Genomic DNA, 25,231 nt, shown 5'->3' on the forward strand with positions numbered 1-25,231 from the left:
TTTTGTTTTTATCAAAGGACGTTCCTATTTTTGTTTGACTGTGCTGTCACCACTCTAAGACAACTAATACCTGGTTAGTTCTCACCTGGCTATTTTTCTAATAGGCAGCCAGTGAAGACGTTTTGATTATTAATTGGATTAAGCATGTAGAAAATCTGCACTGGATGATTGTTGGCTGGAAATAACCAAATAGCCTTGTTTAAATCTATGAGTATATGAACATTCTCCCTCTAAGTTTGAGCTGGAGTCACTAATACCCAAAATATGATAAAACCCCAGCAAAAATGGGCCTCCTTAAAAGGAAGTGATTTTCTTTCTTGCTCTCAAGAGCCACAAGGTCAGTAAGGTACAATGCTTCTCTTTTGTGCTTATATAAAACTGCAGAGCTGATGATTCACAATCTGGAGTTATTTCAACTTCTCAAGCTATTCAAAAGAAAACCTTCCAGATGGCAATGCATGAAGATATTGGATGTACAAAAATAATGTTTAGAGTAACATCGGGTTTCAGATCAAAACAAATGAGCACCTCGACTATATAAATTAAAGTGCCAACAGTTTGTGTCCAGCTCACTGCCACTTGGATACTCAGACATAGCCAGTTTATGTTTCAGGACAGAATTATTCACTTTCGTTTCCTTTGTCACTAGTTTCAAAATGATATAACTGCTACAAACCGTACAAGGATGGCTGATCTTAATCAGACAAGAGTGCAAGGTCTCCTTATATAATAAAGTGGGTAGAGGCCTTCAATGGGTGAAAACTAACAGCAGTAGTGAATGGGATCATAGCCTAGGTGCATTGGGGCTGGATGGTAGGTGAAATCCAGCATATTTCCTGCATGGCCATTGTTTGTCCGTGGCAAAATGGCTGCTCAAGTAACTAATGGATTGTTCCCCAGAAAACCAGCAAATGTTTCCTGTTACCAGAGGTAATTGATTGAGCTGAATGTATATCTTTCTTTCTCATTGCCATAATCAGTTGTGCATAGCAATCAAGGCATCAGAAGCAAATGCTACCGGATGGATCATTCAGCAGTTGAAGGATGTGCGTCTTTGAGGAGCAGCTTCTCTCATTCCAAAGCTGGGTTGGGCACGATACTAATCGAGAATGTCAGCGGCGCCATCTAGAATCTCGACCCAATCATTCCGCGCAGGTTGCTCATGGGTGGTGCAGCTGCCCTCTTATTATTGTTGCTCTTTCTTTTGATTTGAACTACAATCAGGTAGAAGAGCCATAATTTAAAACATGCTTTAAACACTTAATGACTTTTACTTAAGATTTAAGATGAGGATTGTCAAACTGTATGAAATGTAGTGGAGCAAACCTAATTTATGCGTAGGGCGTGGAGGCTTTTTGCGCTGCCCAGACAAGTGATAACTCACTGAAAGAAGGGAAACAATGAACGACTCCAGTGAATTATCCCTCAACGGTCATCAGCGTGCGGCGTTCCAGAACTAATGTAAGCATTACCCCAAAAGCTAAAGATCTGTGCATTGTTCAGAGTTTCGAGGTATGGACTAGAGAAAGATCATTCATAGCTTGTTTTCTTCAAAATGTCCTGACCAATAATACTCATTTAAATTTGCCTTCACCGCGCAACTTTGGAGTGCGTTTTACGCAGCTATGATGTTCCTCGTTCGTTTCCTTTTGAAATAGAGATTGCCTTTTAACTGTCATTGGCTCTCCATTGCCTCTCTTAGCCTTCCCCCACTACCCCCCAAACGCTGATGGTGTTATTTGAACCTTTCAACGTCTAGGTCACCAGGTCATTTTATTGGCTTTACACAGCACCCACGTACAATTACTATATTGTTAGCCAACCATAATTTCTTTCAAAAATTCTAAAACAAACATATTGAAGTGTTTTATATTTATATACGTAATGCTTGAATGCCAGTGTATAAATATTCTGTGAATTGGGCATTCATTTAGTCATCCTACATGTAACTTGAGCCTTATCCCTCACATTTGGAGAATAAAAGCTCAATTCATGTTCTCTCGTCTTGAAGGAGTTGATCATCTTGAAAGAGTACCACAGTATTAAACAAAATCTAGAGTGTTAGAAAGGGACCAGTTAGATAACATACAGTTTACATCTTGTCTGACAAATGGGTTATTAAACTCTGCAAGTCTGTTCTACAGTTGGCATAACATGCTAGGGTGTACACTTTTTGGATTAATAGAAAGAGTCATAATTCAGCTCCTTTCCTGAGAGCATGACAGTTAAATATCAATATAATTCTTTCTTTCATGGGAAGGAGGTTCATGACTCCCAGTGAAGTTGATGCCTGCTGTTCCTGGCCTTTTATTACTTTGATTTCCTCCATCTTCCTCTAAATACTCCTTTATTTCACTGCTGCTCAATTCTTGTGTGATATCTAAGAGCCAATTTGAACCCCATTGCACATTCTTAGATACCTGACTCTGTGTGCGGGCCTCTTACAGAAGACCTCCCACAGGCTCAATTCCAGATTACCTAGGTGAACACTGATCTTGCTAGGGCCCACTGTTTGCAAATAATGGTCCAGATGCCCAGTGGCCTTTGACCATATCGCCATGCACTCTTGCCACCACGAGTCCAGCCTCAGAGATACTTACCTATTTAAACTGTTTGACTTGTTGTATCTTCAGAGATAATTAATTTCTTGCATGGTTTTGTGCCATTGTGTGACACAGAGTTTTGAAGCCTATTATTTGAATTACACTAAATGATACACGAGGAACATTTGAATACTATGTGCGTGTGTGTGTATGTGTGCATGTGGGTGTGTACCTTCTCAACAAAGCCATCATGTGAAGAGATTGAAGGACTCATACATTAACCCATTGTGTTTGTTTGTTTTATGTTTCAGCTAATCATTGCCTGTAAAATATCAACAACCATCAGCTAAAATATAAAAACAAACAAAAACACCGGGGCTTTCCACATTTTTTATTTATTAAAAAGAAACATTGAAAACACTGGAGCTAGAATACATAAGCAGTTTTCTTTCATTGAAAGATGTAATTTTCTTTAGGGAATGGGGTATAAAAAAATAGATAGGGTGGATTGCATGGCAAGGCTCTGAGTGCTGGAATTCCCTCCCTAATCCTCTCTGCCTCTCTACCTCTATTTCTGTCTTCAAGATGCTCCTAAAACCTACCTCTTTGACCTAGCTTTTGTTCATCTGTGGCTCAGGGCTGGATTTTAACTTTGACTTGTTCAAAACAGGGGAGTCTGGCATTGCATGGAGAACCTAGAAATTTCAGTAGCACATTTGTCAGTGTTTTTTTTAATGTAGCTGTTCCTTTTGAATTTGATGTCCGGGTTTCTTAGCCAATTAGCACAAGCGGGCATGATGGTCCACATCAGTCTATTCAAAGGAACCCTGTGAGGTTGAAGCTTGTAGCATTGTACTGGTATATAAACAGACCAAGAACCTGCAGAAATGGCTCTCAACATTGCAAGGCAGCACCACACTGCTGCTTGGTCCTGCAGGGATTCAAAGGGAGGAAGAAGCCTGCCACAGAAAATAAGATGGCATTGTTGGAAGTTGCTGAGGAGGTCGGCAGTGAAAGTGTGGTGTCACACTCCTGGATACAGTACCAGAAAAGGTTTAATACCCTAATCAGAGCAGGAAAAGTGAGTGGCATGGCACATTCAAGTATATCCTGATGATGCATCTTGCCTTCCTCAATCTGCCTTCCCAAGTCTTCTCCTGCACATCACTCCTCATACCAACACAGATTGCATCTCTCTCTCTCTAGGCACCTCCTCACTTTATTATGACCCCAGTTGATGTTAATACTGGACAAGTCAGATCCCAGAGTGAAACCTGGTTTGGTAGATCCTAACTTTTTTTTTTAGAAAATGTGGAGGACAGTTCATGAACACATTTGCAAGAGTCTGCCAGTATACTGTTAACACAAAGAATAAAACATTTATTAAACAAGAAAAGCTGAACTATATTACACTAGACAAAAAGGTTGGAAAGATTTTAGTACAGATGCCAGAAAATGATTCAAACTCACACTATTCCTTTTATCCCAGCAACCTTTATAGCCACAAAACCCCAGTGAAGATTTAACACTGTCTCAACGTCAAGGGCAATATTTTCCCATCAGCAAGCGGGGTTCGGGGCCCGCTCGCCGACGTGTAAAATGAGGCGCCGACCTCATTTAGATTGTCGGTTTGGCGGGCGTACAGCCTGTTAAAAGCTAATTAAAACAATTAACTGAGCTGCCCGTCCAGCCTTAAGATTGGCGGCCAGGCAAAGAGCCCAGGCGGCCTTCAGAAAAAACTTCGGGTGTTGAGGTTTCATGAGGGATTTAAAATGTGGATAAAATTTTTAAATAAAAGTCATTGAGGTGTCCCTGCTCATATGACAGTCTCACATGAGGGGACATGTCAAGAATATTTTTTTTCTCCCTTTAAAAACGTTTTCAAACTTGAGCCAATCTCCCTGAGGCAGCACTTTGCCTCAGGGAGATGAGCTGTGCTCCTTCGTGCGCATGGGTGAAAGAGCGCACTCCCAGCTCAGGGAGTTTCTCCTCCCCACCCCGCCCACACAGGGGACCGCACAGTCCTTCCGAGCGGATGTCCCGCCCACGTAAAATGGCAGCGACTGGGGGCGCCGACTGGGAATCCGCCCACCTACACCCACACCCATACAAACCCTCGCCCCAATGGCGGGGGGGAATGCTTCCCCAAGGTTTTGTGCTTGTTAACACAGTTTTCTTCCAGCAGACTGCTGGTGTCTTCAGCTGGTATCTCTCCCTGAGACACCCAAAAAACACAATGGGGAGAATTTTCTCCCCTTTGGGGTGGGGGGGGGGGGGCGGGGCGGGGGGGGAGGGGGGTGTGGGGTGGGGGTGCGGGTGTTGTGTGGGAGCTGCCTCAGGGAGATCAGTTTAAGTTTTAGAAATTTTAATAAACGAAATAACACCTTTTTAGGACATGTCCCCTCATGTGGAACTGTCACATGAACTGGGATATGTCTATGATTTTTTAGAAAAATGTTTCAAACCTTTAAAAACCTTCATGAAACCTCATCCCGCCCATGGATGAGGTTCCATGAAAAATGCAAAGGCCGCCTGGGCTCTTTGCCTGCCCCACCCCCTTTCTGTTTCTTCCCCCTTCCTTTTGATTTTTCCAATAAATTATATAGATTTTTCTTTTCCCACCTATTTCCATTATTTTTAAATATTTTTAAATCTTTTATGCTCCCCCCACCCCCACTAGAGCTATACCTTGAGTGCCCTACCATCCATTCTTAATTAGCACATTCGTTTAGATATCTATCACCAACTTCAACACCAATGTGTTCTTTTGTTCTGTTGTCTGTGACATCTTTTGATGATCTGCTTCTATCACTGCTTGCTTGTCCCTACAACCACAACCACCCCCTCTCCACTTCTCTCCCCCCACCCAACCCCCCCCCAACACACACCTTAAACCAGCTTATATTTCACCCCTTCCTTGGATTCACCTAGTTCTGTGGAAGGGTCATGAGGACTCGAAACGTCAACTCCTTTCTTCTCTGCCGATGCTGCCAGACCTGCTGAGTTTTTCCAGGTAATTCTGTTTTTGTTTCCGCCAACCTTAAGGTTGGCCGGGCAGCTCAGTTCATTGTTTAACTTAATAGTTAACCGGCCTTAATAGGCCTTTGATAGCTCGGCTGGTGCGCAGCCAACAGCGTGCCAACAGCGCACCTGCTGAACTGAAAATCTGAACAACGCGCGGTGACATCGGGACGAGTGTGCGACCTCACCGCGCATCATTTTATGCCTCGGCGAGCGGGCCCCGCCCCCTGCTCGCCGAGCCAAATACTCTGCCCAATCTAAACTCACTATTACTTCAACTTCGCAGCAAACACGAGTTCCCTAAACTCAGTTCCCCAGCAGACTTGCAGGATTTCTTATTAGGGAGATTATGTCCCCTGCCTGCACTCTCTGGTATCCACACACTAAATGCCCTTCTGTGTTTCCCTGTCTGTGCCTCTGGACTCCAGTCGCTAGGTAATAGCACAGTTTTTTCTACTTAGTTTAGTGAAGTGAAAAAAAAAAACTAACCTCTTGGTAACCCATCTCTTCACTTCATGAGTTGTAAAACCTCATTACAATGCATCTATATAAACAGGGCCCCAAACTTCCTGGCACCAAGCTCACAAAAACCTCTAAATGAAACTAAAACTAGGAGCAGAATTTTACTCGGGCGGGCACCTCCTGACCTGATTGGATATAAAGTCACACGGGAAGACGTCAGGCGACTGTCCCGATGTCATCGCGTACTCATGTGATATTTCGCTCGGCGGGCACGCGCAAAATTTGGAAGTGCACCCGCCAACAATTAAGAGGGCAATTAAGCCCATTAATGGCGCAATTGACTCCAATTTTTTGTTGCCCATCCGACCTTACGGCTGACCCAACGGCCAGGCGGCCTTTGCCCTTTTCATCAAACCTCATCCAAGAGCGGAATGAAATTTCCGTGATGAAATAAAATAAAAATAAATTTTTTTGAACAGCATTTTTATCAGCTATATTTTCAGGCGATTGATTAGGATGCATGGACACATTTGTTCACCTTTTAAAACCTTTATTTTAGCATTTTCAGGCTTCCAACTCCCTGAGGCCGCTGTCTGCCTTAAGGGAGCTTTCTGGCAGCGCTCACCCATGCCCACGGAAACATCATCGCCTGCCCTCCTCCCACCCCCACTCCTGCAGTGCTGAGCATTTCAGCGCGCGTTTCACGCTGGCTGGCCGCTAATTTCCCAGCAGGCGTGAAATCGTGGTTGGGGGCTGATCGTTGTCGGCGGTCCGTTTCCCGGCCATTCCTGGGCTCACCTGCCAAAGATAAAATTCGGGCCCTGGGGTGTAACTTTACAGCGGGGCTGGGCTGTAAAATGTGGTGAGCTGTTCAAAAGTGCATTGACTTTGGCAGGACAAAACAATCCGTTAAGTGCCTTCACGCCTACTCCTCCCTCCCAGAAACATGATAGGGTCCCCCTTGTCCTCACTTATCACCCCACCAGCCTCCGCATTCAAAGGATCACCCTCCGCCATTTCCGCCAACTCCAGCATGATGCCACCACCAAACACATCTTCCCTTCACCCCCCCCTATCGGCATTCCATAGGGATCGCTCCCTCCAGGACACCCTGATCCACTCCTCCATCACCCCCTACTCCTCAACCCCCTCCTATGGCACCACCCCATGCCCACGCAAAAGATGCAACACCTGCCCCTTCACTTCCTTTCTCCTCACCGTCCAAGGACCCAAACACTCCTTTCAAGTGAAGCAGCATTTCACTTGCATTTCCCCCAACTTAGTCTACTGCATTCGTTGCTCCCAATGTGGTCTCCTCTACATTGGAGAGACCAAACGTAAACTGGGTGACCGCTTTGCAGAACACCTGCGGTCTGTCCTCAAGAGTGACCCAAACCTCCCTGTCGCTTGCCATTTTAACACTCCACCCTGCTCTCTTGCCCACATGTCTGTCCTTGGCTTGCTGCATTGTTCCAGTGAAGCCCAACGCAAACTGGAGGAACAACACCTCATCTTCCATCTAGGCACTTTACAGCCATCCGGACTGAATATTGAATTCAACAACTTTAGGTCATGAGCTCCCTCCCCCATCCCCACCCCCTTTCTGTTTCCCCCTTCCTTTTTTTTTTCCAATAAATTATATAGATTTTCCTTTTCCCACCTATTTCCATTGTTTTTTTTTGTTTTTTTTTACATCTTTTATGCTCTCCCCACCCCCACTAGAGCTATACCTTGAGTGCCCTACCATCCATTCTTAATTAGCACATTTGTTTAGATAATATCACCAACTTTAACTTTAACACGTATGTGTTCTTTTGTACTATTGTTGTTGACATCTTTTGATGATCTGCTTCTATCACTGCTTGTTTGTCCCTACAACCACACCCCCCCCCCGCCTCCACCTCTCTCCCTCTCTCTCTCTCTCTCCGGCCCCCACACACACACCTTAAACCAGCTTATATTTCAACTCTTTCTTGGACTCGAACTCAAGTTCTTTCATGGGTCATGAGGACTCGAAACGTCAACTCTTTTCTTCTCCGCCGATGCTGCCAGACCTGCTGAGTTTTTCCAGGTAATTCTGTTTTTGTTTTTGTTTTGGATTTCCAGCATCCGCAGTTTTTTTGTTTTTAAAATTCCAATGCTGGTTTCACCTTTCTTAACGGTCATATTCAAAATATAAATTAAGCTTAAAGCTATACATTGTTTCTAACACCTCCTGGAAGGGAAAAAAATGGAAAGGTACCTTTAACAGGCATTTTCATTTTCTATTACAATCTCCGCTTATCATTATCTCTATTTTACTTATACAGATTTTACTCCAACAGTAGCAATGTATTTTTCCATAAAGGACTTTTCCATAAAAATCATATTCTACACAAATCCATTTTGATCACAACATTATGGTTCCTCCATATTTGCTCTTGATAAAGCATCTGCTCTGATATGGTCTCTTTCCTCTACATGAATGGTTTTCAAATTGTATGGTTGTAGCATTAAACTCCAACCAAATAGTGTAAGATTCTTGGTATGAAACTCTGCTAAAAAAAACACTCTAAAGGATTATGGTCCATATAAATAGTAGTCTCTGTGGAGTGGTTGGATATGTAGACTTCAAAATGTTGTAGAGCCAACACCAAGCTCAAAGTCTCTTTTTCCACTGTTGTGTATTTCTGCTGGCAAGAATTTAACTTTCGAGAAAATTAACTGAATGGCCATTTGATCCCCATCTCTTCCTCCTGTAACAAAACTGCACCAGCACCTATATTAAAGATCCAGTTTAAATGGCTTAGCATAATTTAGTGTTGCTAAAATCAGTGCGGCAGTCAGTACAGATTTCAAGCTGTCACAGGCACTTTGACAGTCCTCTGTTCAGCCAAATTTCTTGCCACTGCGGTGCTGAAATTCAGAACAAGCTTCTGATAGAATCCATTCATGCTGCAAAATCTCCCATTTTGCTTTAGGCATTGGAAAATCCAAGATAGCCCTTATTTTTGCTTCTCTAGATGCTACTTAGCCTTGTCCCAGAGTGTGACCAAACTAAGTCACTTTTGCTTTGGCAAATTCACGTTTTGCCAAGTTTATGACCAAATTGGTTCTTTGTAACTGATCAAGCAATTCGTTCAAGTGTGGTAAATGTTCATCCCAGGTTTGGCTGAATACAACTAAATCATCAATATATACAATGCAGTTGTTGTTGGCACCTTCTTCATTCTGAAAGGCATGACCCTACATTGATAAAGTTCATTCAGGGTTATGGAAGCTGATATTTCTTTGGCCATTTTGTCAATGGAACTTGCCAATATCCCTTCAATAAATAATATTTTTGTGACGAACCTTGTTTGTCCAGTCTTGTCAATACATCTTCTAATCCTGGAATTGGATATGAATCTGCCTTTGTTACTACATTGACTTGCTATAATCGTTGGGACCCATCACCCATTACAATAGGCGAGCTTCAGTTACTGTGACTCGGTTCAATAATGTAATTTTCCATCATCAACTTGATCTCTTCCCTCACTTGGGCTAACTTCTCTGGATTGAGTCTGCAAGGATGTTGTTTTATGGGTGATGCATATCCCACATTAATGTCATGTATGGGCAAAGACATCTTGCCTGACCTATTTACAAAAATCGATTTATGAATTTATAATAGCTTTTTTAAGTCAGCTCAACAGTTTTCTGGAAGATAGCTTAATATTACATTTAAATTTTTAAGCACCTCCATGTTTACCAATCCAATTACTGGAGAGTCAATTTTAGAATTTTCAACTTCTGGTTCATTCTCAAATCACTCATATTTTTATTTCACTTCCTACTTCTTTTACTATTATAAGCACACTCCTCTCCTGACTATCTTCCCCGTCATAATATTGCTTTAACATATTAACATGACACACTTGCTGATTTTTCCTCCTGTCTGGTGTAATCACCATATAATTAACATCATTGTGTTTCTTTTTCATTTGATAAGGTCCAGTGAACCTTGCCTTTAACAGTTTATCAGAGGCAGGAAACAACACTAACACCTCGGGCAGGATTTTACATGTCGGCGAGCGGGGGCGGGGCCTGCTAGCCTACGCATAAAATGACGCGCAGTGACATTGGGGGGATCTCCCGACATCACTGCACCCCATTTAAGTTTTCAGGAAGGCGGGGGCACAGCAAAATGAGCTGCGCACCCACCGACCTGTCAATGGCCAATTGAGGCCATTGACAGGGTCAATTAAGTAATTAAAGGACCTACCCGTCCAACCTTAAGGTTGGCGGGCAGGCCAGGAGCCCCGGTGGGAACTAGAACAAACATGAAACCTCATCCACGGGCGGGATGAGTTTCTATGTAGGTTTTTTAAAAAATTAATAAAGTTTTTGTAAAAACTATGGACGTTGTCACATGAGGGGACATGTTAGGGAAATTTTACTTTTCTATATTTATCTTTTGACATTTACAGCTGATCTCCCTGAGGCTGCACTTAGCCTCAGGGAAATGAGTGCGCTCTTTCGTGTGCATGCGTGAAAGAGCGCACTCTCGATTTTGGGATTCCCCCCCCACCCCCACCCACACAGGGAGCACATAGCGCTTCTGAGTGGGCATCACAGTGGCCAGGCTTTAATTGACTCGCCCACGTAAAATGACGGCGTGCTTCTGATCGGGGCGCCCGCCCTTCAACAGCCCCCCTGACGGGGGGAAAATTCAGCCCCTTGTCTCCAGGAACAAAATTTCAAGCTTTGATATTTTTATCTGCTCTCGATTTCATTGTTTGCTGAGTGATTTTCAAATTTTCTTTGGCCAACTCACACGCTTTGGTTAATCTTCTCTGGAAATTTGACGCATAGGTCAAAAGAATAATCCCTGAACTTTGGTTTATAAATTTTTGTTTAATTAATTTAATGGGTCCTCTCACCTCATGCCCATATATTTCAGTTTAAAAGGATTGAATACTGTGGACTCATTAAGGGCATCCCTAATGGCAACAGTAAAAATGTAATCCCTTTATCCCAATCATTAGGACATTACTGACAATAGGCTTTAATCATGGTCTTTAAAATTTGATGCCAACTTTCTAATATTCCTTGCAATTGTGGGTGATAAACTGAAGATTGAAATTGTTTTATTCCCAGACTATTCATTATTTCTTTGTATGCTTATGACATAGAATCAGATCAAGACTCAAATTTTATCTCTTTAGGTAATCCATACCTTGTAAAGAATTGAACAAAGGTACTGACTCAGGAAATCTTGTTGAAACATCCATAATTATTATAAGATATTGATTCTCACTTCTGGTTTTAGGCAGGGGTCCTATGCAATCTATTAAGACCCTGCTTAAATGGTTCTTCAAAAGCTGGTATTGAAATTAAGGTTGCAGGTTTAATTGATGATTGGGGTTTCTCCACAACCTGACATGTATGACATGTCTGGCAGAATTTAGCCATCTCTTTATACAATACTGGCCAATAAAAATGTTTCACTATTTTAGCCTACATTTTCCTAATCCTGAAGTACCTGCCATTGGAATTCCATGAGCCACTTGTGAAACTTCATTACAATACCCAGATGGAACTACCACCTGATGAAGTACTGCCCATTCCTCAATGGTTGGTATTTGAGGTGGTCTCCATTCCGCATTAGCACTTTACCTTTTAAATAATAGCACTTAGGTATCGGTTCTGCTTCAGCCTCTGAGTAGGCTGTTTGATACAGCTCTGTCAATTCAGGATCTACCTGTTACACTTTTACTAAAGAAAATTCGATAAACATGTCAGCGTCGTTATCTTTACCTTAGTCCTTTTTGCTTAAGTTTTGAAAAATAGCGTCAGATAACTGAATTTCTACATCAGCACTCTTTTGTGTAGCTTCTTTCCCTTTCTGTCTAATTTTACGGGTCTGAGATCTAGTCACAACACAGTTGGGAAACAATCCAGGATGTTCCTCCTGTAGCATCTCTGTTTCTTTCATTTCCACTGGTTGTTCCAACAATTTCGGTGAGGCTAATATTTTTGAACCAGTCAGGCCATTCCCCAATATGAAATCAGTTTCTTCTATAGGGACTTGATGCACTACTCCAACTGCAACCTCTCCACTCACTAAATCACTCTTTAATCCAGCTCTATATAATGGGACGAGTTTATAACCTCGATGTACACCTCCAATTAATATTTTTTCCTTCATTAGTCCCTCTGGAAAACAAATGTTATCATCAGCCAGTATCAGTGACTGACTTGCTCCAGTGTCTTTCAATATCTTTAGTGGTATGCTTCACTGATTAGAAAAATAAAAAAATACTTCTCCTTTATAAACAGAGGCCCATAACTTCTGAGCTCCCTAGCTTTGAGTTTGGGGGGGGTACCACAAGGATGCATTGGGGAATCCCTTGGGGAAGTTCCCAGGAAAGGGTTTGCATAGCAATTAACCTGAAGCGCACACTTCCTCTGGAAAATTGCGCTGTGCTGGGAACCATCTGAAAGTGCAGTTTAAATCGCAAACTTTGGATGGTTCCACCGGGGTTATACCAATAGTTGCTCAGAAATTAAAACCTCTTCTAACTTCTGAGTAACTATGGTAAAGACCCAGACCAACCCCATCGGACTCCCCTACATGCCCGACATTTGACAACCCCCACCTCCTGTCCTCCGACACCCCAAAGCCCCCGACCACCAACACTCACCTGACCTCTAACATCCCCCACCCCTCCTGACCTTCGACATCCCCCACCCCACCCCCAGACCTAGGAGATCTTCCCTCTCCACAGACTTCCAACCGCCCCCATCCCGTGACCCCCACCCGCCCGGACCTTCGACTGGCATCTACCCCCAACCTCGGAACCACCATCCCCCCCACCTTTGCAGGAAGGGAAAGCCAATAGGAACACGAGAGGTTCTGGGTGGCCGGTAGCCCAACCAGAAGAGGTGAGAGCTGCCAATCCTTCCTCTCCCTTCCTGCAAAGCCTGCCCACTGCCCCGAGTTGAATGGAGCTTCCAAGGTGGCCTCTTAAATGGCTTGCTGTGGGAAGATGGTGCAAAGCAGATGGGACTCAAAGACCAATGGGGGTCAGGATCCATATTTGTCCCCAATGGAAGAATATTTTCAAAGGCAGTAAGCTTCCACCCATTACTCAATGAGTTGTGTGTTATATGCCCTGTTTGATGTTAAATTCTGTCACCAGGTAGCTGGGAGGCAACAGATGATAGCTTCATGGTTACTAGTCAATTGCCATTGATTGGCTGCCCACCATTGTCAGGTGGGTAGCCAATGCCGTTATGACCCTGCCTCTGGCAAGATCGCCCAGAGGAGGGAACAAGTTGGCCACTGACCCTATGCCCTCATGTCCAACTTTGCTTTCAACCCACCTTGGTGTGACTGGGAAAATTCGACCCTATGTAGCCACTGAAATGTGATAGTGTGCACAATGGCTTAGCATATTCTTACCTTCAGTTTTAATTCAACAACAATAACAACAGCTTCTATTTATACCTTTAATGTAATAAGACATCAGACGGTGCTTCACAAGAGCATTATAAAGCAAAACTAGACACCAAGTCATGTAAGGCGATAAGGCAAATGGAAAAGCTTGGTCAAAGAGAGTGTTTTTTTTTTAAGGAGCATCTTAATGGAAGAAAGAGAGATACAGAGACAGGGGATTAGGGAGGGATATCCAGAGATTAGGGCTGTGCAGCTTAAGGCTGATGGAACAACTAAAATCAGAGATGCTGAAGTGGCCAGAATTAGATGAATGCAGATATCTCTGAGGGATGTGGGACTGGAGGAGATTATAGAGATAGGGAGTGGCAAGGTCACGGAGAGATTTAAAAACCGGGATGGGAATTTTAAAATTGAGGCATTACTTGACTGGGAGCCTGAATTTTTGGATGGCAGAGTCTCACTTCCCACCATCTGCAGAAACAGCAGAGAACACATCCGCACTGTCTCCAAGTGCCTCGCAGCCATTTCACACCTGAATGAGTGGTAAGTGGCTGCAGACGAGACTTCTGTCCCTTACTAGGAAGGAAGTCCTGCCTTAGAGAGCTGCTGGCCAATCTGATTGGCTGGAAGCTGTCCAGTCCCTACAGCGACAGCGCGGCGGTGGACAGAAGAAGAAATGCAGGAAGACGTCAGAGCCTAAGTCTGGGCAGCGGAGGCCCAGGTAAGTTCAAGGGGTCCCTGGGCGGAGAGGGTAGGGAAGGTCTGGGGTGGGGGGATGGGGGACCACGAAGAGGGAGCGATCAGAGTCTTGTGGGAGAAGCTGGTGGGAGGGAGGTCCGGAGATCACAGGACCTTAAGGGGAGGGGTGGGTGGGTGCTTGACTTCAAAAGGGGCCTTCTGATGGAGGCGCCCTGCCCCTCTGCCTCTTTCCTCCCAGGATCTAACTTTTCTTTATCGGGCAGCCCCCATGGATGTTCAATCCTCCCACCAGCCTAAAAGCTGAGGCTGGGTGGGAAATGGCCCATAAATGGCCAATAATTGGTCATTTAAGGGCCTCAATTGGGGAAGGACAAATTCCTGTCTGAGGTCTTGCCCCCATATTCCCCCTCACCCCCCAGCGTAAAAGCGCTGTGCGGTTGTGGCAGGCGGGAACCCAGGGGCAATCCCATCTCTTCAATTTCACACTCCCCTCTACCCCACCCACCTAAAAACTCACCGGTGGGAGTGCATAAAACCCTGGCCTATATAGCTCAGCGAGCACAGGGGTAATCGGTGAACGAGGTGGTATGAGTAAGGGCACAGATAGTAGAGCTTTGGATGACTTCAAGTTTACAGAAGGCAAAATGTAGGAAGCCAGCCAGAAGTGCATTGGAATGGTCAAGTCTAGAGCTAACAAGGGCATGAATGTGGATTTCAGCAGCAGATGAACTGAGGCATGGCTAAAGTCAACTGAGGCAGAAATAGGTCATTTTAGTGAAGGTCGGAAGCTCAGCTTAGGGTTAAGTATGACACCAATGTTGTGAACAGCCTCGTTTAATGTCAGACAGTTGCCTGGGAGAAGGATCAAGTCAGTAGCTCAGGAACAGAGTAGGAACTGAATTCAATGGATTCAGCCTTCCCAACATTTAATTGGAGGAAATTTCTGCCAACCCATACTGGATGTTGGATAGGCAGTCTAACTGATGCCTTCCATTTCTCTCAGGCCCTTCAAGCATCCTGCAGGAGGAGGACAAAGACTCCTCAGATGCCACTCACTCTGAGGATGCACCCTCACGTAGATACACTCACCACAGTGGAGCCACCAAGACAGGTAGTTGGGTTCTCATATTATGTTTCACACTTCTCAAGTGAGCAAGAGCAGGTGGTGAGATCGGGATAGCAGTGAACAGTCCCCAACAGAGGGCATAGGACGCTCCAAGCTCTTCTCAGTTGGATGTAAATGCTGAACCAGGGTGGTTATTAATTAAGGAACAATTCTGAAGCAGCAGCAGAAAATGCCTGAGGTGCTCATGGCCTTTCCACCCGACTGGAGAGAGGTTACATGAGTCTGTCTCTAGCATGAGTATCATGATGTCTTAGTGCTGATGTCTATGTCCATGGAAAGAGTAGCCACCTGAATGGACCTTCACACACAGCGGTCAACCAAGCACGTGCTGGCCCTTACCAGCCCTCCTGAAGCGCTGAAGGTGATTGGTCATGTTCAGAAGCTGTCTGTAAAGCCTGTGTGTTGGTTATCGCCTGTGAGCTGGATTCTTGTGCCCATCCCCTTTCCCATGTGGAGCAGCAGGTAGCTGAAGGAAGGCTGTTGGTGCTGCACCTGCTGCTGATGGTAGTGGTGCTGCAGCACATCTTGTTCCTCATCTGAAGTCCAAGGTAAAGCTGCATAAGAAACTCCCATGGTGCTGCTGTGAAGCTTGACAGCAAGGGAGTGAGATCAAATGCACTAAACTCCGTGGTAGCAGAAATTACCTTCAAAGTAGTGCAAATCCCCTCCAAATCAGTGAAAAGAGCACTCTCAGAACAAGCCCTGTGAGCAAAATCCTTTCATTTAGTAAAGAAGCAGGTATGTGGTCTGAACATTTAAAGGGTTTCTCAACCATTCACTTGTTCAGCAAATCCGCTGCCCTCTCACCTTGACTTCCACAAAGCCCATGAAGCCTGTGCACACACAATTAAATTCAAAAGTCCCACTTAAAACAGCTGATATTTTTGCATATTATAATTGCCAATGACCCTGCCCCATGGGGTTTCCTGTGTGCAACGGATCATGCTGGTTAAAGGTGAGAGTTGCTGGGTTGCTGAAGCCTTTCCGACGCATCATCAGTTTCAACTCTTTCAATTAGCCACCCACTCACAGTTCTACTCACTTTTTCAAGTTAAAATTCTTAAAATTTAAAAAATTTCAACACCACCACCACTGCCCCACTGCAACCCCCACACAACTCGGTATCAGATTTTGCTCGTGAATGCTCCTGTGAAGCAACTTCGAATGTTTTACTTTATTAAAGGTGCTATATATATGCATGTTGTTGTTGTAGCCACACTCAGCAGCATGACTGAAATCTGTATAAACAATGGCATACAGCTACTGTACTTTATTCAGACATACAACTTAATAGGTCAACCCACCTATTGTCTTTTCACCATATTCTTTGATCTCTCCAGTAACATCTTGGATTGTCTTCTTAACCTACTTGTACTACCTACTTATATAGTCTTTCTTGATGACTTATTTCACAATGCTACGTTACTCCCTTCCAGACTTTTCTTCTTAATTCAAATGTCTTGATTTTTTTTTTACCCCATGCTCTTGCCTGAAAACCCTTCACTCTGGAAAACAATGTTGTTAATTATTGTTTTAATCTTGATATCTTTACTTAGATCACCTTGAAGTCTCTTCTTTGAAACCATAGAAACCATAGAAACCATAGAAAAGTTACAGCACAGAAGGAGGCCATTCAGCCCATCTTGTCCATGCCAGCCCGAGGACACCCAGGTGCCCTTTCTAATCCCACCTTCCTGCACCCGGCCCATAGCCCTGCAGCTTAACAGCACTTTAGGTGCAGATTCAGGTACTTTTTAGAAGAGGTTAGAGTTTCTGCCTCTACCACCAACTTGGGCACCGAATTCCAGACACCCACTACCCTCTGTGTAAAAAAAATTCTTCCTCATGTCCCCCCTACACATTCTGCCACTTATCTTGAATTTATTTCTCCTGGTTCTAGAATTCTCCACCAAGGGAAACAATTTTATCCTGTCCACTCTATCTATTCCCCTCATATTTTTGTACACCTCAATCAAGTCACCTCTCAGCTTTCTTTGTTCTAAGGAAAATAACCCCAACCTATCCAATCTCTCCTTGTAGCTACACTTTTCTAACCCTGGCAACATTCTTGTAAACCTCCTCTGCACTCTCTCCAGAGCTAATACGTCCTTCCTGTAATGTGGTGACCAGAACTGCACCCAATACTCCAGCTGTGGCCTCACCAGTGTTTTATACAATTCCAACATTATATCCTTACTTTTATATTCTATACCTTTGCCAATGAAGGAGAGAATTCCATATGCCTTCTTTACAACTTTGTCTTAATACCAAACTTTGTTGCTTACCTGAAATCACAGGCTGTAGTAACCAGTGCATTTCCCTGGACTAATGCAATGCTGATCGGGGTAGTCTGCACTCAGAAACCTTGTCAAATTCAAATAAAACAACCATTTTAAAAAATTGTTCTCAAGATGTGGGTGAAACTACAGTTTTTGTCTTTTCTACCCTGAGAAAGTAATGGCACGTCCTCTTGAACCTTCAGGCAGTGATTTCTTTGTCCAACTGAGAGGCTTGCTAGGCTACTTCACAGAGCATTAAGAGTCACTCATATAAAGTGAACTAGCATTCTATATATTTCCTATTAGTAGGGGGTGGCAGATTCTTTCTCTGAAGGAAACATGTGAACCAATTGAGGTTTTACAGCAGCCTGAGTGCTTTCTTGAATTACCAGATTTATTGAATTCAATTTCACACAGTGCCAAGGTGGCATTTGAATTCCATAGGTCTCTCCAGATGCACTTCAAAGATAGGGTTTCTGATGATTTTCCACTGAAGTTACAGCAGCCTACCTGGAAAACTCCCAAGGAAGTTCTTAGCAATATCTCTGGTTTACCAATCAAATAACATAACTATACTACGTAACTTCCTTAACCTGTCCTCATCATTGACCTTCTTGGCACTGGCATCATGTTTCTTCACTTTTACCTTTTCAAAGCAATAATATCCTCCTCTTGGATAGCAGTTCCAAACTACACACAACGTTCTAGCTGGCATCTAGGTAATGATTCCATATATGTATCCACACAAAGTAACCATAATATAATAGAATGTTTGATTACATTTGAAAGTGATATAGTTAATTTTGAAACAAGGATCTTAAATCTGAGCAAAGGAAACTATGAAGGGATGAGGTGCAAATTGGCTATGGTGGCTTGGGAATCTACATGAACAGATTTGACGGTAGACAGTCAATGACTAATAGTTAAAGAAGTATTACATGGTCTACAGCAAACAAGGCACAAAAACACAACAGGAAATGTAAATCAATTGTGGCTAACAAAATAAGTTAAAGATTGCATTAGATCAAAGGAAATGGCTTATAAGGTTGCCAAAAAAAGTGGTAAACTCGAGGATTAGGACCAAATTAGAATCCAGCAAAGGAGGACCAAAAAAATGATTAAGAAAGGGATAAGTGAATATGAATACAAGCTAGTGAGAAACATAAAGGTGAACTGTAAAAGCTTCTTTAGGCACGTGAAAAGGCAAGGATTAGCAAGGACAAATGTGGATCCATTACAGGCAGAGACATAGAAATTTGTCATGGAGAATGGGGAAATGGTGGAGAAACTAAACAATTACTTTGGGGAGAATTTTCTCCCCATCAGGGGGGTTGTGAGGGGGCAGGTGCAGGCGGGCGCGCAGCCGTTCAGTGCCCCCGATCAACTGGGTGTCACCTTTTTACATGGGTGGGCCAATTAAGGCCCGCCCAGCGTAATGCACGCCCGGAAGCACTGAACACTCCCTGAGTGGGCAAAAGTGGGGCGGGGAGTGTGGGGGGGCGGGGGGTAGATGTCCTGAGTCAGGAGGTGCCTCAGGTAGATTAGTTTTAAGTTTAAACAATTTAATAAAGTGTTGAAAAATTTTTTATGACATGTCCCCTCATGTGAAACTGTCACATGAGCTGGGACACGTGCATTAATTTTAATAACATTTTTTCTGAAAATTTTAAATCATTTATGAAACCTTACCCCGCCCGTGGATGAGGTTCCGTGAAAAATGCAAAGGCAGCCTTGATTCTGCACCTGGCCGCCAACCTTAAGGTTTGCCGGGCAGCTCAGCTGATTGCCTCAATTACTTTTTAACAGGTCTTAATAGGCCTTTGACAGCTTGGCGGGTGCGCAGCCGAGTCGGTTGCACGCCTGCCAAGCTGAAAATTTAAATGACGCTCGGTGACGTCAGGATGCATGCCCGACGTCACCCCGCATCACTTTACACCTTGGTGAGCGAGGCCCACCCTTGCTTGCTGAGCTGAAGATTCTGCCTTTTGTGTCTGTCTTCACAGAGGAAGATACAGAAAATCTCCCAGAGATACAATGGAACCAAAAGGACTTGTGAAAAGAGGAACTGAAAGAGATTAGTATTAGTAAAGAGGTAGTACTTGAAAAATTAATTGGATTGAAGGTTGATCAATCCCCTGGATCAAATGAGCTACATTCAAGAGTGTTGAAAGAGGTGGCTATAGAGATAGTGGATGCGTTGGTGGTTATCTTTTAAAATTCTATAGATCCTGGAAGGTTGCTGCAGACTGGAAAGTAGAAAATGTAACCTCACTATTTAAGAAGTTGGGAGGGAGAAAACAGAGAACCTTCCTGGTCAGTATGCTAAAGGACTGATTCATATGTACTTTTGGGTCATTGGTGTAATATGCATTATTTTATATTTCTCTATATTGAACTTATCTGCCAACTATTGGCCCAGCTACTTGAAAAGATCTGGGTCCTTTTTAATCTGGTACTGTTTCTCATTATTTGACTTTTTGTACTTTGGTATCATCCAATTTGAAATCTTAGCCTAGAATTAATATTGATGATATTGGCAGATGAATGTTTAATGTGTTAGTGTAACATTCCTTTGTAATTTTAACACATTATACATAGGACAATGCTTCTGTTTAAAATAGCAATGATATGGATTAATCAAATTCTGGTTATACAGGCTGAATATTTATGTAATCTGTAAGATTATTAAATAATATGTCTGGAAGCATAAAAGGCTATTACTTTATCATCAATCAGCATGGAGTAATCAGAGAGGATGAGGGCTGCCTGATAGATTCTAACTGCTTTTCTATTTTGTTTGCAGAGAAAATTAGTGTCCAGAAAGAGTCCAATATCATTCTGAAAGTGCCACTGGTGGTTTCTTGACAATTTTTCTGGCCAGCTGCTCCCCAAGAGAGTTTTTTTTTAAGTAGAACAGTAACACTGCATATACTATCTGAAGAAATTGTAACATTCTTCCAATTTATATAGGCCTCCTCTCCCATATGAAAGGACAACATTGCAATTGCAGGCAATTCATCTTTATCAAAATTTAATTGAATAAGTGCCTCAGAAGGGATTGCAAATTAGTAGCACACTGTGCAGGGAGGCATAATGTCCTGAAATTAAAGAAACTGGAGACAAAGCTGTTGAAGCTTTTAAAATGAAATAATTGCATGCAAGTATAGGGGAAAAAATGCTAAAACAACTATGTTTAAGTTCTGCTTAGTCAACCTTAAGATAAACAAAAGGCTGCTAGGCTGCTTAGGACTGTACAGGCTAAGGTTGAAGTTGCGTATTCTCTGGTGGATTTGTCACTAACTTGATCAACACAAATTTTTCAAAGTGACAGTTTTGACAGTGAAGCTTTCTTACTCTGCTCCCAGGAACAGACTGCAGTTTACCTCAGTGTATAGACCTCTGGTGTGCCAGATCATAAGGCTGTGGAATGCATTTTTAAATGTTTTTGTATTATTAATAGTATCGCTAAATGAGAGTGAAATGGCTGTTTCGCGTATGAAAGTGAAGATTTGTTTTCAATACCTTTAAAAGTACCATCAAAAATAATACCACAGAATGTTAACTGTATTGAAATGTGTGTCCGTGTTGTTAATAACCAACTGTATAACAAGGCAGATATAAAAACAAAAAAACTGCGGATGCTGGAAATCCAAAACAAAAACAGAATTACCTGGAAAAACTCAGCAGGTCTGGCAGCATCGGCGGAGAAGAAAAGAGTTGACGTTTCGAGTCCTCATGACCCTTCGACAGAACTGTCGAAGGGTCATGAGGACTCGAAACGTCAACTCTTTTCTTCTCCGCCGATGCTGCCAGACCTGCTGAGTTTTTCCAGGTAATTCTGTTTTTGTTTTGTATAACAAGGCATGTTGATCAACCTTTCATGTGGAAAAATCGCAAATGGATTTTCTTTGAGTCAGTTGACAGAAAATAATTTCATGTAAAAATTGTGCTATTACTATTAGTTTGGGAAGAATTTAAGCCTCAATATTTTAGATTTTTTTTTTCAAATTAAAGCTCTTAAAACTTTTTTTCAGTAATTCAACTACTCCACAAGGGTCTTAATGCTGGGAAATGGAATGTTTCCCATTTCGGGCAGTCAGTGCTTCATATTGAAACTATCAGAACAGGTAGCATATGAATGAACCGGTTGGGATTCAAAAGCAACTTAGAGCTGTGTCCTTTCCCTAAGGTTGATCATTTGTGACTCCACTTCTGTCCTGCCTGAACCCACCCAGGAAATTAAAAATGAATTTGGAAACTCAAAATCCTTTCTACCAATGCTATTATAATATGCCAAATAAAGGCAAACTGATCACAGGTTCAAAATTAAACATAAGCAGAGAAAATCCCAGCTTTCAAGCATGGATGCTCCATGCTACATTAATGGCTGTTGAATGCAATGCTACCTAGAGATACTTGGCCTGGTAATGCACTGCAGCAACAGTATTGACCTAACTGTTGGCACAGTAGAGTATTTTGCCTTTGTGGAGACAAGATAGTAACCTCCAGAACCTCCTACCCCATCCTCACTAAGTGGGGTTGAATGCTCAATGGGGTTGGATTGAATACAAAGACAATTCAATGGTGGATCAATCCTGACTACAGCTGTAGGGTCATGCAAGATTTTCAATATATCAGCAGTCCACAATCCTGAATATTTATTTTGATCTTGTGCAAGAATTAAAGCCTAGTGTGTGATAAGCTTCATAAAATAATTAACTAGTGGAAACTAATGGGTACTCCTTCAAACATCTTTGAGTCTAAGATTTATCCCATGAATAAACTGTTCTGTCGAAGGGTCATGAGGACTCGAAACGTCAACTCTTTTCTTCTCTGCCGATGCTGCCAGACCTGCTGAGTTTTTCCAGGTAATTCTGTTTTTGTTTTTGGATTTCCAGCATCCGCAGTTTTTTTTTGTTTTTATGCCTAAATAACCACTGAGTGCTAGAGTTCTACAGTTGCTACTCATGACTGCAATACATCTGTATTCAAGAGCTTGCAATCAGCGAGTTTTGATTGCCATCACCACTAATGGGATTCTTAAGGTCCAGTCTCTGCTTTGCTTGTCTCTGAGAACAGAATCTCAGCTTAAAATACATTGGACCAATGAAGAATAAGTAGCACATTGTAGCACCTTGTCCCTAGAGGCTATGGCAAGTGTTTCTACAGCCTTGGAGCAGCATCTAGTGACACGACTTGAAAGTTGTTCATTACTTTGTCATTAACTATTAAGAATAGATGAAGGAGGAGAGGGTTTGATTTGACGTTGTGAATATTAGACCTCCAAAGCTGAATTTGTACCAAAATGCTTAAAATGATTGAAATCTCATTCATTGGTGAGGCACATCAATGAATTTTATATGTTTTCACATAGTTTAAGGAGCATGTGTGAAAGTGGCAATGGCTATTACCCATGCTCCTTATCATTATAAGTGAGCTTGGTTGTGTTTTATGATTAAGAAATATCACCATCAAGGCTTAAGTAGCTCATAAGGGATTGAAAATTAAACAAAAAATGAAAGCAGAATTCAAAGGAAAGATTTTTAAAATGCAAGAGGATAGGAGTCAGAGGAGGTATATTATATTGAGGTAAAATGACCATATTGAACCTCATGACTGGTTACTGAGGTGAGCTTGACCCTGTCGTGATGCATTGAAAAGGGTGGGGTTTTCTGCACCAATAATTTTGAAGTTAGATACGCAGCGCAAGATGGAACAGTGGTCAACAGGGAATGAAAAGGCATGAAATGGAGAACTGTAGCCTGGCACAGCTAAGGATCAGCTGCTCCTTTCAAATTATTAAAATCAGGTTGTCAGAAACTCATAGACTGTTGGGATGGAAAGTATGACAAATTAAATAATTTGAATCTGGTATATAATTTCCATTCTCCTTTGAGATATATTTACATACAGCTCTATGAAATATTTTTAAAAATGAAATATGCAACAAACAAATGTATCACATTTCAAATCTTTTTGACAAAATCTTTCATAGAAGTGAAGTGTTTTTTTTCCTCCCACATTATGTGTTTATATGTGCAGCCCTGTTTTAAAAAAACAGCCAACACAATATCAGTAAGTACAGTTCTTCCTACAATTGTCATGTCTTTAAACTTTACAGACTTAAGTGGTAAATTTGAGTAACACTGTCCAACAAGTGCACTAACTTACAATATTGTTTTCATTTAAGCCTTGGAGCCAGGGCAGAAAAGAGTTACTAGACTGATCCTTAATGAGAGAGAACTGAATTACTCAAACGTTGACAAAACACATTTTATTTGGCCTTATAAAATGATTGCGAGCTGAGGTTACGGAGACACACAAGATCGAGAATAGTATAATAAGGATAATTTCTGAACACTACTTCAAACTAAAATATGACAGCAAGACTAAGGAACGTTGTTTCAATTCAGTAAAAGGCAAATTTAAGACCGATGTCAGAAAGCACACAAGAAAGATCAAAGTATGAAATAAACTTCTGGATAAGTTTGTGGAGACAACCATAAGATAAACAAAAGACTGCATTTAAGAAATAGTTGGATGTTGTGATCAGGAGACTAGGATTGACCTCTTCTTACATATCATTGCCACCCAGTTCCATACTTATTTCTTATATCAGTTCTTCACTGAGTCCCTTCAATCTGATTTCCATCCTGTACATCAAATTCAAAATGCCTTGATCAATATCACCAACAACACTGACAATATCCAGAGTGCACTCTCCTCCTTTTCCATCTGTGTGACTTGCACTAACCATTGCACCTTTCCTCGCCATCTTTCCAGTGTGGTTCAGCCTCACTGATTCTGGCTTCCTTTGCATCCTTATTTTGAAAAAGCTCCTCAAAATTTATCTCTTTGATCGCACCTTCAGTCATCATCTCTTATCTTTCTCCTACCATTACTCATTTTCACTGGACTTGTACTCCAGAGACCCAGGGTAGTGCTCTGGGGGCCTGTGTTCGAATCCCACCATGGCGGATGGTGAAATTTGAATTTAATGTTAAAAAATTGGAATTAAAAAGCCTAATGATGACCACAAAACCATTGCTGATTGTTGTAAAACCCATCTGGTTCACTAATGTCCTTTAGGGAAGGAAATCTGCTGTCCTTACCTGGTCTGGCCTACATGTGACTCCAGACCTACAGCAAAGTGGTTGACTCTTAACTGCCCTCTGAAGCAGCCTAGCAAGCCATTCAGTTCTCAAAGGCAATTAGGAATGGGCAATAAATGCTGACCCAGCAAACAACACCCACATCCCATGGACGAATAAAAAAAACTGTTATTTTTGTTACTGTGAAACATTTTAGAAAGCCTTTATTATAGTCAAGGTGCTATATAAGTGCAAGTTGTTGTTAATTTGATGGGCAGAACAGTCTCTTTTATATGTATGTCTCTTGCATAAATTTCATCTGCCATTGTTCTGCCTATATTTTAATATTGTCCAACTCATTCTGTAATTTCTGAGTTGCCTCCTTTAGTTCCATTTTTAGTTTGAATATCAAATTCAAGCCTGACTACTCAGTTTCTGAACTCAGGACATTATTGGGAAGACTACCATTTGAAGAAGTTACATCAATGAGTCTTGATGCAGCCATTTCATATTTCCCATGTAGACCACATTTCAGCCAGGTTCTTATCTAATCCCAAGATTAACCTGAAACTGTGTACCTTTGATTTAAA

General features: G+C 42.3%; 1 protein-coding gene across 4 annotated transcripts in view; it reads left to right on the forward strand.

Moving 5' to 3' along the window:
* The window catches only part of mecom (MDS1 and EVI1 complex locus), an 837,494-nt gene that overhangs the window by 163,861 nt on the left and 648,402 nt on the right, over nt 1-25,231 (forward strand). The gene's annotated exons all lie outside the window — the stretch shown is intronic.

This window comes from Carcharodon carcharias, chromosome 2 (assembly GCF_017639515.1).
Source record: "Carcharodon carcharias isolate sCarCar2 chromosome 2, sCarCar2.pri, whole genome shotgun sequence".
NCBI lineage: Eukaryota > Metazoa > Chordata > Chondrichthyes > Lamniformes > Lamnidae > Carcharodon > Carcharodon carcharias.